Below are 17,785 nucleotides of genomic sequence, written 5' to 3' on the forward strand. Positions count from 1 at the left end.
TCCATAGTAGGCAACATTTCCAGCCGGCGTTCAGTTTAAGGACTCCTCTATTTGTGTGTACGTGCATGTGTATGCGTGCTGTTAGTTTTCTGGGGCTACAACTCCTGACTCGAGCACTTTCTGTTCATTAGAGACTGGTATGAAAAAGATTAATTTAAGTGCTGACCGGTATCTTTCTCTTAAAGCCTGGGACCTGGCACTGAGCCAGATAATTATAGGCCCATTTGGGAATAAGAGTTCTAATGCTCTGGACTTTATGTACATGTGAATGGCTTTCATTAAACAATTTTGATGCTGATTTTATGGCCTAATTAAGGTACACTGCTGCAGAGACACACCGCAAGGGTATAGGTGTTTTGAACAAAGACAGGAGTGTACAAGCAACCCTGCTGCTGGACTGCATTGTGTGCATGTCAATGCATGTGTTTGCTGGTGCATGTTTATTCGAGAACCTTTCACTCTTTGTTATCCTTTTGAGTCTGTAATTCCCCGAACCTGGGCCCAGTCGTCTCATCCTACACTTGGTAAACACCCCTGTGAAGTGTGAGTAAAGTGTGTGTGTTTGTGTGTGCTTGTTGACTCTCACTGACTGTACGGCAAAAAACTTTTTACCATGATCTTTGAGCGGTGTCCTTCAGAGACAAAAAGCCCACTGTGCCCGCATTGCTGAGATAAATCGTCCCGCTCTGTGTACAATTAGAAGTGTGAAAGAAAATTGAGTTTATAAAAAAATGCCAGTTTGCATCAGAAGAGCAAGCATAAATGAATTGCCTCTCAACATGGAGGACTTGGAGGCCATTTTGCTTTGAGGGTCGTCCAAAAGTTGTTAGAGAAATTAGATTTTTTTTTTTGCCCTTCTCCACTCCATAATGAAGTTACGCCCTGAATAGAGCTGTTTAGTAAAATGCAAGCAGGAAAAGAAAAATATGACAGATTGCGAGTCATGGGTATTCCATCATCGACTCTGTGATTTGAACAATTTGTTTAGCTGGATTTTTGCAGACATTAACAGTCTCTGAAGTTCAGTTGTTCCAGTGATTTTTCTCCCTCTGACTGTTTCTCTGTTGCCGCCTCTGTCTTAACCATTTGACCATTTGTTTAGCCATAAAGAACACTGTTAGGAGGTTTGTGTATGCGTGCATGAGTGTGTTTTTCTATGTGTGTATCCTCACCCATTAGCCCTGTGCTCCATCATGTGTAAAGCTCCTCATAAGCCAGACCAAGCAGAAACACTAGGGCCTTTTCTGCATACTTTACTTTCTGTCATTTTTTCCCCTTTCGTTGCCTCTGTCCCTCACAAAAAGGAAAGGGAGATGGGATCTTATGGAGGTAATTATTTCTGAGAGCCTGGCCTGTCATCCATCCCTCCACCACCCCACCACCCACACATCTCCATCCCTCTATACTCCCCCCACCACCACCCAACATGCATTAAAGAGGGAGGGAGAGGACCCTCTTTGTCTGAGTCCCCCTTTTAAACAAAAGACCTCTTCTGACTTAGAGAGACCAACAACACTTTTATCGTGTGTTTGTGTGTGTGTGTGTGGGTGTATGTATGTGTATATGTGAGTGTGTGCATGTCTGTGTGTGTGTATCCAGAGCCTTTTGTTTTCTCTGAGTGATAAGGCTCGGGGACATTTCAGTTCTACTTAAATTAGCGTAGCTGTGCTAACCATTTACATAGCAGCTGTAGGCTAAAAACTGAGCCTAATGGACACTTATTGCTATACGTACTTGTGCGTGCATGTAGATGTGTGCGCGTGTGTATGTGCATGCGTCCAGCAGGAAGTGATGGAACATCGGCAGAGAGCAAGTGTGCCATCTCGCTCGTTTCCAAGTGCGCCGACATTCCGTGTTTCCAAATATACCCAACCCAAACTGTATGTGTCTGAGCTGAGTCAAAGCTCCAAAAATGACCATTCAAGTTTCAGTGTGGGAAAGGGCATTGTTGTCTCCCATAGAGCATTTCAATGTGATGACACTGAGGCATCTTTTGAGGTATTAGGTTTTCCCTCCTCCCTCACTTTCACTCCTTCATCTTGTCCTTTTTTTCCTGCGGGTGGTGGGGGTGGTTTCGCCATTCCGGCGGTTCTCTTCTTTTTTATTTTTTCAAGAAGGTCTCTCCTTAGACAGAAGTCTATTTCCAGGGTTTGTCTCAGTAATTTGTGGCCATTACATAAACAGTCACGGATGGCCGGAGGAGTGAGAGAAAGGATGCGACACACACCCAGATCTAGCTAACCGCTGGAGTTAGCGCAGCGGTGGCCATTTTCTTTTTCCAAGTCAGAATGCAGTAGGTGAGACCAGCGGACAATTTTGTCCTTTTTAGTTACCGTATTGCACCTCGATTGCATATGCCACCTCTCTGATGTATTTATCCATTAGAAATCTGTGTTTGGATTAGACGTTTAATAGTTTAAGGCAGCTAATTATATTGCTTATTGATTTGCCTCCAAACAGCTGATTACCTGCAGTTAATAAATTATTCGTGACCTTCTCTTTCTCATTTACTGTGAAACAGGAAGTTACTTACATAAAAGGTAAAGTCCACAGATTTGAGACAGGCGGGATCCATTCCTCGCGTAATAAAAACGTGGAATGTTATTTTATGTGCCCAACATGAGTAAAATGCAGTTCCTGGGGAGAACTATTCTGATGAGAGTGATGTGATTTTACCCAAGAGGATTTTCGTGAAGTATGTAGCTTTTTATTGCTGTGCAATTAGTTGGAGACAATGTACTGCATTTTAAATCATTTGTCAAATCAAAATAAGACATATTCATATATGTATATTATTATATTTTCGGCAAGTAGCAATTTACCCCAAATTTCCCAAAACCATATTCTCTATGGCTGAGGGAGTAAAAGATGTGGTCATTTTTTGAATAATTCCATCCAAGCGAATTATAATTACTTTGTGGTCTGTGTGTGCACATAGGAAAAAAAAAGGGCAGCAGGCTGACTTGTGCCTCAGAAAAAAATGAGGCTCGTTCACCATAAACTATTTTTGAAATGGTGTGTCGGGGCGGTATGGGCTCAGGCCGATTGTTTTTCTTTGAGTTGAGCAGCGCTTTGGTGGAGGGGTATTACCCGGGCTAAATTGTTCCCTCATGTTTTCCGCCAAGGTTCTGTGCCCACCACACTGACAGTTATAATTTGCAGAAATTGCGCTGATTATCTGAATTAGCATACCTGACCAATGCCACATTAGTCTTATTTACAATACAAAGCCGTAGGGCTATGAGGACGCATACTAAATATGACTTAACCCTTTGAAGAGGGGACTGGCGTCACAGGGCCAGGACGCCTTTCACGTCGGTGATATCACAAAGCGCTGAAGGCCCCGCTCCATATGGAACTGAAAGCCTCTGGAAGGTCCTGGAAAAGGAAGTGGTGAATGTAAAGTCTGAGGACCGTATTGAAATCACAGGGTTATTGCATGTTTTCCCTTACTCTCCATCTCTTTCTGACCTTGCTCTTTAAATATTTTTTTCACCTCTCAGCTCTTATCCCCATCTTGTTTCTCTCCTTTTTTTTCCTGCCTTCGCCCCCCTCTTCTTTTCACTCCTGCTCTTCTTTATTTTCTTCTCCCTCACCTCCATTCTTTTCTCTCCCCAGTCCCCTCATAGACCCTCTGTCCATTGACTCTTAACCACAGATGGACAAAACAATGGGCCATGTCACACAGCATTAAGACAAACAATCCGGTGATGGGAGGAGGGCTGTGTGGAGCTGGAGCCGCGGTAACCAGGCATTACGCTTACTGGGTCCAAGCAGCCACTAATCTCAGACCGCGATGATTCAATTCACAGATGGACATTTAAGGCAGCCGATATGCACACACACTCACACAAAGAAGGAAGCAGGGACGTTACTTTTGAAGGAAGCATTGTCAGATAGAATTTCTGCCATTCCTTGCAGCAACTACCAATTCTCCCTGTTCCTCACTCTCCTCTCTGTTTCTTCTACCTCATCCATCAGTGGGAGGTATGGAATTGATAGGAGCTATTGATTACCTATAGCCAAGGCTAATCGTCGCTAACCGAAGGAAGCTTTGCAGCTATAGCAGCTGTCAGTGGCTTGTCGTACGTGTGTGTGTGTGTGTGTGTGTGTGTGTGTGTGTTTGTGTGTGACCCTCCAGCTGTTCAGTAGCAATAGCCCTCCAATGTTTACTTAGAGCAGACTAATGGGCTAAAAGCAACACAGCACATGTAAAAAAATAGAGATTCTGAAAGATTCTGCTGCTCTTTCCAGAAAAAGGGAAATGGTGTCTTGCCTGCCCAAAGAAACACTGAGAGACATGCCAAGTTTCACCTCCTCACCTATGTGAATAAGACCCATCTCCCTCTCGCTCCTTTTCTTCATCTCCCTAATAGGAAATTTGAGCACACTGTGTGAGATTAAAGCAGAGAATCAATGCCTTGTGAGCAATAATTTCCAGACAAATCTCTTTCATCTTCCCCCCCCCCACCCGCTTCGTTCTTTCGTTCGTTTTCTCTCCCACCTCCTAATGCTAACAGGGGGTCCCGTGTCATGACATCCCTTTCGCTTTTATCATGTTCTAATAACGCTCTGAAAATAGAGAGAGAAAGAGGAATGTGACAGAGAGAAAGGAAAAAGGATGCTGGGGAAAAAAAAGAACAAGAAATGGATAGACTGATAAAAATCCACTGAATGAGCCTGGGTCTTGATTTGTGCTTTGATGTGGATGTCTTTGTGCAAATTAGACAAATATGCCCGCTGCTTTACTCATCTCGAAGCTCTTCGGAAGATGCCATCTCTTTCTGCTGTTTTTTTTCATGAAGGATGGAAGGAAGGAAGGAAAAAAAAAACTACTGACAAGATTATTTAAGGTCATAAAAATATACATTTCTCAAAATTTGGTTGACTGAACGGAGGGACAAAAGGATGGAGAACAGAAGGTTTTTGTTATGTAAAGCTGCAGTGTGCAAAAAGTAGCCTGCGCAAGGCAGGTAAATAAACTGCAAACAAAGAGAACGTAAGGTATATGAAGAAAAGACACTGGTGTTTCTGCTTGGTTGAGCCCACAAGGTGCTTTACCCATGATGGCACATGAAGCTAATGGGCAAGGATACGTGCACACACACACACACGCACACACACACACACACACACACACACACACACACACACACACACACACACACACACACACAAACACACACACCTTGGCCAGGCCTTTGTTTCAAAAGCAGGTTAATGGGGAGTGAGGAAGAGGAGCATTGCAATTTTCTGCTCTTTAGGCGCCAGAGAATTCTCTCCAGTGTAAGAGAGACCAGACTCTCAGCGTAATAGGCATTTTACACCCTCATCACCCCTTACACACAAACACACGCACATTCAAACACGAACACACGCTCACCAGAAACGTGTGGGAGTGTAATAGGCATTCTATGGTGTGTATTGCCGGTCCCCAGAGTGCCAGTAAGTGTTAGACATGCATGGAGTCGGCAATGAGACAATCAGCATGCTGAAATTGAAACCTTGTCTGGAGTCACACAGGAGGGGAGGAAGAGGAGCAGAGGGAGAGGGGAGGAGAGGAGAGAGGAGAGGAGAGGAGAAGATTAAATAAAAAGAGCAGAGGAGAGGCGATGGGAGGGCAGATGGCAGGAGGGAAGAGGATGAGGAAGCGGAGGAAGAAGAGAGGAGAGACGGAGGGAGAGGAAATAGGAACTGATGTTTGTTTAATTGCCTCGTAAGTGATGACACAGATAATTATGTCGAAAAAAAAGAGATGCTCCTCTTAGGCAGAGCCAATGAGCAGCTGTATCTGTTTTTATGCGTGTGTGTCGCCCTGTGTCTCCCTACAGCCCCATCAACTGTCGTCCCCTCCAGCCGCATCAAGTATAGGACACCATTAAAGCATTATGGTTTGTGTCATATCAAATCATTCAGCTTAATTAACAGAAACGCACACACATACACACGCACACACACACGCCAAACGCACTCGCACTCATCATTTGGAATCATTTTAATTACTCTGTAACATCGTGATTATTAATATCTCCGCTTCACATACCTGGGGATATGAAGACGAGAGTGTGTTCACCTATATTTCCTGCGCTGTGTGTTTGCAGGCGTGTGTGTCCATGTGTGTGTAAGCGATGCTCCCTTGACTTCATATCTAATTGTCTTTTTTAATGACAATATTCCACTGTGTGCCGGCTGTATGTAATGAGTCAGGGTGTGTCAAAGTGCAGGCCTGAGCTGTCTGCTTGAGTTAAGCTCTTCCCGTCTACTGCAGAAGCCTCCAGCGTACACACACTCGCGCGTGCACACACACACATGTGGCGCACACACTCGAAGAGACAGTATCAATGTGGGAGTTCCTGTATCTGACACGAGATTAAGAGGGCCAAGTGGAGGAACGTCGAAGAACTGCCCTGTTGCATTTGCAAGAAGGAAAAAGGACCATCCTGTCACACACATACGTACACACACACACACACACACACACACACACACAAGCATCCTGTGCTGTAAGTGAGCAGTAGCCTCCCTTGCATTATTCACAGTGGCCGAGTGATCGAAGCCTGGTTCAATAGCACTAAAGCGGCGCACGCTGGAGAGATTTGTCTTACAAAACCTTGACACACACACAGGCGCACATATGCTCTCACACACATTGATTTTTGGTGGTGGGAATCTCCCAGGCTTTGGACGAAAGGCAGGGACGTGAGAGGGGCTTCCCCCGTCAGAGCAACCCCATGACAGACGCACACATACACACCTACACACTCATTCTGAACCTTACATACACACACACACACACACACACACACACACACACACACACACACACACACCCTGAGTGCATAGGCAAATACTGTAAGTACATCTTTAATTCTCTCAAAATGAGATTTGATGATGATGAGGTCCAGCGATAGCATGAATAAGAAAATGAAAGAAAAAGCTGGAGATGGGAGACGAAGGATCAGCTTCTTAGATCTGATGGGGTTTCATTTACAGTAAGATGAGCTGATGGTAAAATAAAAAGCAAGGAAAAAAGTCATAGAGATCATATTTCTTTTTTGCTGACTCTCCTTTTTAGCATCAGGGGCTTTTTGCAAGCAAGGCAGAAAAAAAAATCACGCACTGCCTGATATGTCATATCTCTCCACTGCAGTGTGTGTGTGTATGTGTGTTTTCACACAGGCGTGTTCAATCTGAAGCCTTCACTTGATTTGAATGGCCATTTTTCTCCTACACATCAGTCATTTCATTCAGTTTTCCTATTTTCTTCAGAGCAACACGGCCAGTGTAGCACACACCAGCCCCCTCTGGCGTTTCTTACGTATTAACATGTATCGACAAGCCAGCACTTGCATGCCTGTAAACACTAACACACACACACACACACACACACACACACACACACACACACACACACACACACACACACACACACACACACACCTCTGTCCCCTGAAGACATGTGATCAACCAGACCCAATCCCTTGTAATCATCTGGAACTCACACACACACACAAGTATAGTTCCCCTTCAATCCCGGGTAATGGTTTGGGGCAGGGGGCTGAAGCGGTGGGCTTCTTTCCCTTAGCCCCAGTGTCTTAAGCTGCCATTGATTAAATGTTAACTGATATACTCGGCCCTGGCAATCTTGTTAGAGCTGGAGCAGGCAGGCAGCTAGACAGACAGTTTAGGACCCGCGCCCTCCTGATCAATAGCACAGATAAAGATTTCATCCATCAATGAGCTCCCAAAACAAAAGGTATCTGATACCTGATGAGGCCCGTGGGGACAAATACACACACAGAATTGAGCATGGACACGCACTCACACATTTCCACATGGGTTGAAGCACACGAAGAAGGAATCATACGCACTCATATCACAAGTAAAGGCGGTGGGATATAAGAATCTGCATGTGAGTTTAAATAAGCACACATTTCACACACACACACACACACACACATGCACTCCACACACTCCTTTCACTCACTTATTTTGTCCACAATAATACCTCCACCAACCCCATCTGAAGTCAATCAGTTCCACACCTAATGGTGTAATTACAGCACATACACACAGACGTGTGCGCGCACACACACACACACACACACACACGTATGCGCAGTCAAGTTTGCAGATAAGGCAGCCCTGACTTTTCCCGGATGAAGGTTAATTATGCTGTGTTAGTTCACTTAGGTGTGTGTATTTGTTTGTGCACGCAGGTGTGTGCCTCTTTTCTCAGAAATGTACGTGTACGTGAGTTTCCTCAAATGCATGTGCATTTAGATCCTCAGAGCACGCCAAAGGCACCACAAAGCAGCTGAATCAATGTCTGGATGACCACCACTGTTAAAGTGTATCAATAATGTTCCCCTATCTTCTTTCCCGGCTAACGTCACGGGGCAGTTTGAAAGTCCAAGCCTAGCCGCAATTAAGACTTAATTATAAATCAATATAACGAGTCATTTGAATATTGATTTTTCCTTTTTCCTCAAATTGTTAACATATTCCCCACCCTGTCTACGCTTTCTTCTTTTTGTTACAGCTTTAAGGAGAATCAATACTTCCCTTTATCCTGATCAGAGAAGAGCTTTGGTATAATTGGAGCCAAAAACACAACGGGATATCTTCATGGGGGTCGATGCCCAGTGGTGGTCAGGGGGTAAAAAATGTCACAGCCCCTCAAATTCTGATGGCCTTTCAAAGATAGTTAATGATGCTTTGTGGCTCTCGAAGAGTGATCTCATTTTGGGGGATTTTTGGTGACATTTGTTGTCACAATCCCAAAATTCATTTCCATAATTTTCACGGTTGACATTTTCTTTGATATGACGCTGTATCTGAGCGTTAGACTGTATCTCCAAAAAAAATGACATCAATGCAACCCGGTAACCTGCATTTCATTTGATTAAATGATATCTTTTGCTGTTTTATTTTCTTGCTCAACCATTTTGAGGGGCTGTGAGATTTTCAAGTGGCGTGTCAGGGGCCGGGAGTCTAATGCATGGAAACATGGAGCTTTCTGTTTTCTGACGGCTAGCAGAGATAAGGTAGAGATATGGCTCAAGCACTGGCTCAAATCTAAAACAGATCCCGCTGGGGGGGTTGGGGGAGTTAAGAAAGTGAAGGAAAAGGAGAAAAGGAGGGGTGGAGGTAGCAAGAAAAGGGAATATTGTCAATCCTCTAAGTGTCTGGCGGTGTCTCTCTTTCTTTTCCTCTTTCTCCCACTCCTTCTCTCCCCCTCTCTCTCTCAGTAATCTGATTTATTCGAAGCATATGTGTGCTGCTCTGTCTTTGTCTGCTTCTATTAGGGCCAGTGGGGGCCCATATGACATTGTTTAGCCAGTAATGAAATGGACATTTTTTGCATGTTTTTGAGAAAGTCAGAGGAAAGCCAACACTCCTTATTTGTAACTGTCTGCAAATACCATCTCCGGGGCAGTTGCCCCAGGTCTGCGCATTCGTGTGGGTGTGTGTGTGTTGCATGTGAGCGTGTGTGCCCATGTATTACAGGTTCCATGTGGTCATTTTGGAGATGATTCTGAGCAACCTAATGAATATTTGAGCTTGAAGATATTTTTCTTTTTCTTCCATGACTCTATTCTTCTTATGTTGAAGAGTCCTGCTATCCTCTCTAACCTCAACACATAATAAGGCCCTGATGATGCACACATTTTTGTTTTTCACACTCCTCTATGCCAAAAGAGATGTCACGTTGACTTATTGTCAGCACATGAAATTGTTATGTACTAATGGCAGCTATGTGGTGCTCCGGACTCATATGAAGCGCCCATCAATAAGGAATGTAGTCACAGAAAAGCATTGGAAATGAATAGAATGAATGGAAAGCTGAAGTCATTTTTTTGGTCACATTTCTTCATTCGTAATTCACAGAAACACGCTGTTATCCTGGCCATGAAAGCAGCATGCACACAAAGCCTATCATATTACGAAATATGATAAATGTGTAATTCTTCAAAATGAGGATAATTCATATTTCCGTTCTCTCTAGCGTCTGTTTTTAAGAAATGAAGTGACGAAAACTGCGCACTGATAAACAATGCAACTTTCCATGATCCTATAACTGTATTTTTATCTGTCCTTTTTATCCACTTAAATCTTTTCTTTGATTTCCATCCAGGATTACAGTCTTGTTTTTGGTGGCTCTGAAAGCAGATGGTTTTTATGCTGCTAAAAACGGGACAGTAGCCCAATAGGATAAAGATCTGTTTAAGCATTATCCATTTGGCCACTGCCCGTCACAGGCCTATTTTAAGCATAGACACACACACACACACACAAACACACACACACACACACACACACACACACACACACACACACACACACACACACACACACACACAGAGTCACAGCCACTCTCTTAAACCATGGCAGCCATTTTATTAGATTCCCTGATTCTCTGCCTTGTATTATTTCCCAGAAAATAAATAAACCTTGAATACATGACAAGGACCAGTCTGGTCAATTGGAAACTATATCTATCCTGCTGGTATCTTTGTTTACCAGTGTAGTGATGGATGGACAGATAGAGGGATAAATGGAGGCACCGAGGAACAGATAGGATAGGTATATGGATGGATAGCTGTGTGAAAAGATATGAAAATAGATGGACAGATGGCTAGATAGGTGGATAGATAAATGGATGGATAGATAGACAGATGAATGCGGCAGGGAGGTCTTGTTGGGCTGATAGAGTTGAGCAGGTATGCCGAGAAACAGCTGCTTTCTTCATTAGGTTCATCTATTGATCTCGGACCCTCACTGTGTGTGTGCGTGTGTGTGTGTGTGTGTGTGTGTGTGTGTGTGTGTGTGTGTTTTTGAGGGAGAGAGAGGGGAAAGACAGCAGCCTCTGTAGATAAGTGCTGGTAATAGAACAGAATGAATTCTTATCACAGAGATGGGAAGGCCATTAACCCTCAGCTCCTAGTTCTCTCTTTCTGTCTCTGTCTGGTCCCACTCTCTCTCTTTCCTTCTGTCTCTCCGTCCCTCCGTCCTCCGGTCTGAACCTGACAGGGTCACGTTGGCGAGCGTGTGTGATATTTCCACTATGTGTGCGACTCTCTCAGTGTGTGTGTGTGTGTTTTGTGGCTGCTGCTGTGCAGACTGCCCCATCGGCCAGATGTTTATAATCAGGGGCTAGATAAATATTGGACCGTGGAATCATAAAAGACCAGGAAAAACAGAAAATAAAGAAAGAGATGGGGGGGGGGATGAAACAGAGGAGAGGAATCTTCTTTTCAAATTATTCCTAAATCCCTCAGTAAGCTTGCCGTGCCGCCTCCTCAATTCACCTACTCAGCCTAAGGTGATTCAAACAGCCGAAATGCAATATGGCTGTTGTGTAAGATGCAGGTGTTTGTGTGTGTGTGTGTGTGTGTGTGTGTGTGTGTGTGTGTGTGTGTGTGTGTGTGTGTGTGTGTGTGTGTGTGTGTGTGTGTGTGTGCGCGCACACGTGTGGAGGTGTACAGTAGGTGTGCTAGCCTATTGTATAAGGCCAGGTGTTGCAGCAATTTTTTTTCCACCACTGAACCTTTTGAAGCCATATTTTTGTCCTGTGAAAACCTTTTGTATTTGCTATTAAAGAATCATTAACATCATCCCCCCTCAGTGCCCACAGCACTGAAAATGAAACCCCTCTTAACACGAAACAACAGTTTCTGTCTGCGCAGCAAGCAAGACATGCAAGCCTTTAATCTTGGCTATGTTTATTCATATGATTTTTTTCTCTTTTTTTTTCAGAGAGTAATAGGTGTTTTGTTAGCCGCCTGCAAGACAGCAGAGCGGGCAATTTGAGGGAAAGAAAATACAATGAAGTGTCTCAGGAAGTTGTAATTGACAACAACAAAGCAAATTTGGAGCTGCTGATACAAGCATTTTTTTTTTTTTTTTACACAAAAGTCATTTTTTCAGCTTATTCTGTCAGTTCAACTTATTGACATTCACACCAGGAGCGTATTAAGTGACAATCCTATTGTCTGGCTCTCAGAGTCGACCTGAAACAATGGATATTTTTTGCTGGTGTAATAAGTTCTCATGTGTTTTAAGCAATAAGTGGGTGGGTGTGGGTGGAACGGAGCGTGTGGATGGAAACACGTGTGTTTGCTTGTGCTGGTGTGTGTCTGTTTACATGTTAGCATGTGGGCTGTGGACCTCTGTGCATGAAATACATTGAACGCCGTGTGGAAGTAAATGTGTGTTATGTGCAGAGGGGGTTCGTGCGTGGGTGTGTATGAGCGTGTACAGGTGTGTGTGTGTGTGTGTCAGTTATTCCCAGGCCCTGTGCAGGAGCTCTAGCCCCTCTCCACTGGGTTGATGTTTAGTATTTTAGACATGCTACATTAACAACATCTGGTTAAGATCTAAATGCTTGTTAAACGCGCTGAAATTCGGGGGGGAAAGGTACAGGGAGAACGAGGGGAGAGAGGGGGGATAAAGAGGGAGAGTAGGGTAAATAAAGATTTGAGGGTGAGAGAACGGGAGGGAGGGAGATCAGTAAGTCTGTAAGGTTATTACCCTGGCAGTATTACCACTGGCCCTTGACTGTGTGTGTGTGTGCGTGTACGCATGGCTGTGACTGTGTGGGATGGTGTAATGTTTCAAAGCTTTCCCCTTTAAAACCTAGGGGCCAAACTAGAGCCACGCGCGCGGCGCAGGAATGTGACATCACAGGGCCCCTATTGCTCCTACACACACACACACACACACACACACACACACACACACACACACACACACACACGTACACGTGTGTCTCACAGGGGACATGACCATAGTTGTAAGAAGAAATCAGCGTCAACATCACGGATAAGTGGGGGAGACATGGCAGTCATGGGTGTTACGCAAAACATTAAGGCTGCATTACTACCACAGATACAGCGGACACACACCATATCTAGCCTTTATTATCATTTTTAGACATATAACACATCAGCGCTGATAATATTGTAGCATATAGAGGCCTAAAAGCTCTACAGTTCGTTCCTCAGTCTAGTTGCATTTCTTGTATATTCCTCATGATATTTTCTTTGGCAGCAATTACCGTTTCACTTGATGCTCCGCGTTCACGGTGTCTTACGATTTAAGATAAACAATAATGTAAAAAACAGCTTTTTTTTTTTTACTCCTTTACCCCTTTAATGAGCACCATCCTAGCCCTAAGGAAGCAAATTAGAGGCAACTCAGCCCGCCTAATGAATTCAGCCATTTTGGAGCCTCCGTGTCCAGTTTCTCCGCGTGGCAGCGCTCTACGGTTGTGTGCTGTACGGCTGAGTCCTCCACCGGGCACATAATGACCCGGCATGGCGGTTATGGGCCCTCAGGGGGAGACGGGAAGGGGAGCGAGTGGTCTCAGAGCAGGTCATTATACAGCTAGAGGGCACACACACACAGACACACACACACAAAACCATTGCGCTGACACTTTCAATACATCCTCCATTGCCTCCATCTCCCATATGTCTATCCCTCCATTTTTTTCTTCGCAAACATCTCTTTCTATTTATCTTTCTCTCTGTCCTCCTACATGTATCTGTCCAAAATTTGTTTTTTCTTTATTTGTCTCAAAGTAACAGGAACAATCATTAAAAAAAGGGTTAAAAGTATTCTTTTATTCTGAGATTATATAAACCAAATATGTTGTGTTTGGGGATTTCAGGAGTTATTTACTGGACAAACAAGAGAGTTATTCATCCAGGGATTGAATCGGTTACACTGGCTTCCATTTAATAGTTAAATCTAAAACCAGGCTGATTTGGCTATATCCCTGATCAGGAGTCACTTAATTATTCTTCCTGTGTAACGGTTAAATATAGGCTGGTGTTGGTTGCAGGGTAATCGGACCCAGGGTCTGTGGTTAGCTCGAGCTCACCGGCCGGCTTTAATGTTCCGACCGACCCACATCAAAGAGAGTCCCACCAGGCTGCCAAAATCACACACCCTCCACAGCCTGACCTACTCCCAGTGTGTGTGTGTGTGTGTGTGTGTGTGTGTGTGTGTGTGTGTGTGTGTGTGTGTGTGTGTGTGTGTGTGTGTGTGTGTGTGTGTGTGTGTGTGTGTGTGTGTGTGTGTGTGTGTGTGTGTGTGAGAGAGAGAGCATGCACACAGGCAGTGGAAGGTGACTGCGAAAGTTTTGCTCTGTGCGTCCTCTGGTAGCGATTAAGTTGATGGTTAAGAGTCCCTGCCACAGAACCCTCTGTCTCTTTCTCTTTATTTCACACACACACACACACACTTGCACATGACAACTCACATGCAAACACATGCAGTCACTGTCTCACTCACTTGATCAATGGCGCACATCCACACAAACACACTCAAACATGTGCGCACACACGCGATCGCACGCGCGCTCACGTACACACTCATGTGGTGTGTAACTGTCAGGGTCACTCAGAGGGCAGACGCTGTGCTGATGTATTGAGAGAGCTCGTCTGGGAATGTCCTCAGTGTGGAAACACATTCCCCGTATGCACGCACGCACGCACACACACACTCGCCACAGATCTAACCGACTAGAAGGGGAAAGGAGTGAAAAAAAAAAAAAAAAAACACTGATGAGGCCCAGATGATCACCCCCTCCTTTCCTCTCTCTTTTTCTCTTTCTTCACCCACTCTTCACCCTCATTCCTCCCTCTCTTTCCTCCCCTCTGTTCATTGTCTCTCGTGTCTCTTGTGTCCTGTCTTGCTACAGGTAGACTGCCCCCTAGAGGTTAGTTAAAATGGTGGTTTAGTAGCGTCATGATCAAGCACAGGCTCCAGCTATGATCTCTTTCACCAGATCCATATCCTCCTTAACTTGTTGTCTTTAACAAAATGAGAGATTTGAATTTGCCTTAGTTTGCTAACATATAAAACGTGCAAGCATCACATCAAGGAGTAACAAATGAATTAACGTGAAGCTCAAAGCTAAGTTTATTTTAAGTACATAAGCTAACATTGATTAGTCTGTGAGTATGCTGTCAGACAGTGTGTATGACAGTGATTTCTAGCTTTGTGTAGTTTACAGGTTTGTTTAATATAAAGTTGAATGTGTCTGTAATGTAAATTAAAAGCTACATTATTTTATTCAAGTCATAATATATAGTAGTAATGATAATGTGCAATTAACCTGTTATAAGCAGTCATATAAAAACAGGTTGTTTAATCAAAGTGAAGGTATATATATCATTTTTTCTATACATATGTTTATATATACGGTGGGGAGCAGTGAAGGAATGAAGGCAGACAATGACAAAGGAGATGAGAAGGGATTTTTATCCTCCTCCTTTTTTTATTCCTTCTTCTGAGACATTGTCCTGACCTTGCAGTATGTGAGTTCTTCGAGAGCTTGTTTTTTTCTGTCTGTATTTCTGTTTTGACCCTCCTCCCTCCCCCTCTTTTCCCACTCTTCTGTGAAACATGCTGTTCGATTTGTGCCATTTGCTTTTCCTTGGCATCGAACAAAAGTCAAGTATAGAGAAAAGATAAACCAGTGAAGAAGGACTTTCAAACCCACTGCACACACAACGTTTACACCAACACATACACATACGCACACATACACACACACACACACAGGCTATCCTTCCTGTTTCCCTCTGTACGAAGATGGGGTGAATTAAAATACAAAGATGGACGCTGCAGCACCAGCAGTGAAAATTGCAATTTCTGCAGCCCGGGCTCTCGTGGCTGACAGGAGATATTTCATCCCCGTTGTCACCAGCGTATTAATAAAACATCAGGAGCAGAGTGCAGTCCCAGTCTTCTCTCTCTGTCTCTTTCACACACACACAAACACACACACACACACACACACACACACACACACACACACACACACACACACACACACACGTACAAGGATGCACACGTCCACCTTAAAATAGACTGTGTATACAAATGTGCAAATTGTGTACAGCTCTCATACGCATGTGCAAATTCAAAAATACAACAGTGTTGAATACGCACACTCACACACATACACATACACATACACATACACATACACATACACATACACATACACATACACATACACATACACACACACACATACACACACACACATACACATGCACACAGAATTTTCTTCCTCAATCACATGCCAGCATCTGCCATGAAAATTTCATGCTGTATATAATGTCCACTTAATGTGTTGGCGCTTAAAGCAACGGCGCCAGCACTTAGTCTATGTGTCTGTCTGTGTCTTTTTGTATGTGTGTGTCTGTCTGTGTGTGTGTGTGCGTGTGCGCACCCCGCTGTATGTGAAAGGGTTAATCATATCATGTTTCCGAGGGGGGTTTTGCAGACCCCTTATGCTCGTCATACAATGGCCAAAGTGATTGTATGCAAATGCAAGCTGACCTCAATGCACCCTTTGCCTGATTTCTATGAATATCTCTCTCTCTGTGAGTGTGTGTGTATGTGTGTGTGTGTGTTGTAAAATATGGTTATTAAGGCAGTGCAGGATTGATGAGCGCAGCTCTTTTACACACACTCGCACAAACACAGATGCACACAGACACATACACCAGTTTCATTCTCTGGCAGAGTGAGGGGTTTGTGGTGAAAGAGACCCCCCCCCCCCCCCCCCCCCGTTTAGAAGACATGAAATTTTTAACGGTTTTGCTCCGTGTGTGTGAGAATATGATACCGTGTGTGTGTGTGTGTGTGTGTATGATTTGACGCCTGTGTGCAAGTGTTTCTGTTTGATTTTGCATTTGTGTGTGCTACCCTGAGATGGAGGAGGGTGCTCCGTGTGTGTGTGTGTGTATATATATATATATATGTGTGTGTGTGTGTGTGTGTGTGTATATATATATATATTTTTATGTGTGTGTGTGTCTGTGTGTCTGTGTGTGTGTGCATGTGCATGTGCATGCCTGGTTATCTGGCCTCTCTCAGACTGCTCAAAATTCATTACAAAGTGACATCAGCCCAGCCGGAGACAAATGATGGCTGGATGAAAGGGAGCGCTGGGGCTTGGCTAGGATTAGTGTTAGCTTGTGCTGGCGACACATATACACACATACACACTCGTACACACACACACACACACACAAAGCACACACACGCACATACACACACTTTAATCCACTGGCAGAACACTGCAGATACACAGAATTATCAAACAAGGGGCTGAACTCTCAGAGATGGGCAGGCTAATCTGCTAATAGTACAGAGCTGCATGTGTGTGTTGGTGTGTGTGTCCGTGCGCGTGTGTGCACGCACACACATTTTTTTAGAGGTATACAGAAATACATAGACATAATATCTATATACAGTACAGTAGTGAAAATCGACACATCTTCTGCATTTAGTTTTTCTTTTCTACTTTGACCTTGTAGAGTAGAATGTGTTGGAGGTTATATGATGATAGCTTTTTACATTAAAATCATATAATGTCTACTTTCATCTCTGCTATAAAATAACATCTGTTTAACCTAAAATGATAAAACATGTAAATAAAATATATTGAAGACGGAAAAAAAAGATTTAACTTTCACTTAAAAGGAAATATATGGACAACTAAACATTTTTATACTTTGTCTTTAAGTACGTTATTTTGAAAGGTGCCTTTGGTAGACAGGGAACAAAAATTACTTTAATAGTTTCCCTGTAGGACATATTTTACTGTCACACAATTTCCCTGCCCTCAGGCTATGTATTTTGTTTCACCTACTAGAAGTGGCATGGCAGGGCTATTTTCAACAGGACATATGTTCAAGTCACTGGAAGCATTATTTGCTGGTGAGATATACTGCACAGCAGGGCAGAGGGGTTTTAT

At 43.8% G+C, this 17,785-nt stretch overlaps 1 protein-coding gene across 1 annotated transcript in view; it reads left to right on the forward strand.

Annotated features, from left to right (window-relative positions):
• Positions 1-17,785, forward strand: part of zfhx4 (zinc finger homeobox 4) — an 82,766-nt gene that overhangs the window by 45,498 nt on the left and 19,483 nt on the right. The gene's annotated exons all lie outside the window — the stretch shown is intronic.

This window comes from Chaetodon trifascialis, chromosome 18 (assembly GCF_039877785.1).
Source record: "Chaetodon trifascialis isolate fChaTrf1 chromosome 18, fChaTrf1.hap1, whole genome shotgun sequence".
Classification (NCBI taxonomy): Eukaryota; Metazoa; Chordata; class Actinopteri; order Chaetodontiformes; family Chaetodontidae; genus Chaetodon; species Chaetodon trifascialis.